Raw genomic sequence first — 3,368 nt, forward strand, 5'->3', positions numbered from 1 at the left:
TATCGGCTCTCACCAATGTGGAGGAGGGAGGAACTGGGCGTCGTTCACTTTGATATTTATGAAGCTGTCATGCAGCTTTGCAGCAGAGGGAAGTCTGGAGAGCGAAAGAAATGGGAGATAACTGCAGGAAAGAGTTGGATGAGTTACAGCAGCTTAATCGCAGCAGTAGAACAGCAGCCATTTCACAGTGCTAATAATATAATATATATATAATATATATATATTATATATATATATATAATATATATATAAATACTTTGTTTATCCATCTGCATGTATTGAGAATGCCACACAACATATCGAAACAATTAAGATATGAACTGATGGCAGTCTGTAATAATAATAATAATAATAATAATAATAATAATAATAATAATCCAATCCCACTAATGTTTCTGTCACGCATGTCTCCACTTCTGTCCCTGGATGGATGGACAGGAGAATGAATAATATAATATTAAAATACAGTTATTTAATTATACTCTGCTTTTACAACAATAAAAAGATGGACTAAGATGTTTCCCCATACAATGTCAATCTCCTTTTTTCTCAGATAGTTTCTTTTCTTCCTTTTTTCCCTAATATCTTGTTTTTGTTCCTCTCCCCCACAGCTGAAGATACAAGACTGATGCCTGGGAGACACACTGTACCAGGAAGTGAGTGATGAGGAAGAGAGAGAGAGAAAAAAAAAGAAAAGAAAAAGAGACTGCTCTGTGTTAACACACTGAGACTGGATCCTGCCCATAAGGACTGAGTGACTGAGCAACAGCTGCATCATTCTCTCTACCTCCCCTTCCACCTGTACTCTCACTCCATCCTGCTGCCCTGTCACCATAACGTGTCATCCTACCGCCACACACACACACACACACACACACACACACACACACACACGTAAGAACCATCCCATCTGGCTTGTAATCAGTGTGATGTATGTTTTCAGTGTCTCGGTCCCTTTCTGCATATGACTTCCCTCTGGTCGAGTGTGTATCTGTTCTTATGTGTATGTGTGTGTGTGTGTGTGTGTGTGTGTGTGTGTGTGCGTATGTTTGTCCGTGTATAATAGGGAGATTGAGATCAGAAGTCAGAAGGTGAAGAGATGGAGGATTATTATCTTGTATATTGTATTTATATTTGAGTATTCTTTCATTCATCTGTAAGTTTTTGCTTTTTTGTTGCCTTGATATTTTTTTAAATTCCCACATTAAGCTGTGATACATCGTGTTTTCTTTTGAGCAACATTAGGGCAGTAAATTTAACGGCTGATGCAACAAAACAAATGTGAAACTGTTGCATGTAAGTGGCCAGTGTATCACAGCTTCTAATAGTCATATCCAATGATTATTTCAAGACTCTGTAGCAATTCTAACTAAACCATGGTACAAGTGGGATTCCACTGACAGTTGGTGATGACACTGACTGCAGAAAACAAAAAGAGGGCAGAGGGTATGATGCTATCCACCACAAATGCTTTTTACACATTCTGTTGCCACAATGTGTTTTCACTCTGCACCCCAGCAACATATTTAATAAGCTTCATGTAGATAAAACCAACAATCACTGCCTGATAAACTGTGAAAAATACATTGTTACATATTGTTTCAGGAAATAATACAATAAAATACTATTTTAACACCCTCATTTGATAATACTGCAGAGGTATTTGGTTAACAGCGACATTCAAAGGATACTTTAGCCATTTGTTGACACTGGAGGAGTCCGATGGGTAGAGACGTGCTATAAGAAACACTTACAAAGCTTATCATGTGTCACAGTGTTTAAAAGTAATGTCTCTGTTACATACTGTACGTATTATTTGTCTGGCAAGTTTACATTTAACACATCCTTACTACACTATGTTTAAATGTCTTAATTAAATTAAAGACAGTATGTTGATGCCCCCTGTTGCTTACAAAACGTAGTGCATCCTTTAGTTTTTAGTTGACGGTGACATTTTAGCTTCGACTGGGTGATTAAGTATGAAAATGTTAATGCAGTCTTCTGGTACCTGCTCTTATGTCATGTTCTTCACTCAGCATGATGGCTCAGGTTCAATAAACTGGCACTGGTTGGGGCTGTAGAGAGGCACAGCCACTGACTGCATGGGGCCAGAAGTAAAGATAAACTCTCATTCCTAAAAGCCAAATCGAGTTAGGATCAATCAGGGAGTCATGGTCTTGCCATTGCTCACAGGATAAGGCATAAGTTGCATCTAATTTAATTCCTAAGCATCTACTCAGCTGCTTTGAGTCACACATCAAACCTAAGTCACAAGGTCAGGGCGTATGTTGACAGTCCATTGGCAAAGTGGGAGATGTTTTCAGGTGGAGGAATATCTGAAACATTCCTGGGGTCCAGTTTTACCACCAAAGCAAACGTGACCGTGGGCTACACTGGCATTTGTTTATGTCCTTCCACATTTGGGAAAGTTGTACTGCATCAGTCATTCAGGCATCTTGAGCATTAATTGTGAGCGCTTCTGTAAAAGTGATTTAAATTTGACACAAGCAGCTTTAGAGGCTCACATTTCACTCAGCTTTATGACCAAACAAGAGAAGGATCAGGAAGTACGGACTGGTCGGGTCACCACTTCCTTTACTTTGAATCTAGAGAACGTGTCACATCAATTCATGCTTTATGTAAAATATAAATGATTAAAAAAGACAGTGAGCTAAAAGACTTTTGCTATATTGTTGCATAATGTAAAGCATTTAGTTGGGGCACCCGCCCACCTCAGCCTGCTTTTTGTAACACTTAACTGTGAACCTGTTAACATTTGTACAGATTGTATACCTACTGTATGTACCTAAAATCATATTGTTGTAATATTAACCAATAACATGCAGCCATTTCGCATAATATTCATTAGCATGGTCTTAATGGTATTTTATATTTTCCAAGCTGTTAATAGTAAGGATAGAGAAACCTGTCTATATTTCATTCAATAAAGGTAGAGAAAATTGCTGTGTGCCTTGTACTCATCGCTGAATAATACATCAATCACTAGACATTAATAACCACTGGGGCAAAGAAAACTTAAGGCTGACAGATGACTCCACACACCCCATTTAAGAAATGATAAGCAGTGTTAAGACATGGTGTATCATGCTGTATTGTATGTGTCAACTATACATCCTCTTGTGTCGCAGCCATAAGTGGAGGCTGTATAAACAGACAATCAATGACAGTATGGCAAACAATTGGAAATATATCTTCACTTTGAAAGTTAACACTTAATTAACCTTTTCCTGCTTACAACTATATTATAGTCTGTAATAAACCATGCATTAATAAATGGATGGACAAGTAATGACAAACCTCCTAAAGCCATTTTGTTGAGGTAAAAAATCAAAAACAACCACAATCTT

At 37.8% G+C, this 3,368-nt stretch overlaps 1 protein-coding gene across 2 annotated transcripts in view; it reads left to right on the forward strand.

Moving 5' to 3' along the window:
- Positions 1-2,962, forward strand: part of akap12b (A kinase (PRKA) anchor protein 12b) — a 39,191-nt gene extending 36,229 nt beyond the window's left edge. For both annotated transcript variants that reach the window (XM_068576769.1, XM_068576770.1), the window contains one exon: positions 612-2,962. The gene's annotated coding sequence lies outside the window, so the exon portion shown is untranslated. The remainder of the gene's footprint in view (positions 1-611) is intronic.
- Positions 2,963-3,368: the final 406 nt, after the last annotated feature.

Source organism: Clinocottus analis, unplaced genomic scaffold (assembly GCF_023055335.1).
Source record: "Clinocottus analis isolate CAN_PGR_092001 unplaced genomic scaffold, fCliAna1.0.p SCAF_15, whole genome shotgun sequence".
Taxonomy (NCBI): domain Eukaryota; kingdom Metazoa; phylum Chordata; class Actinopteri; order Perciformes; family Cottidae; genus Clinocottus; species Clinocottus analis.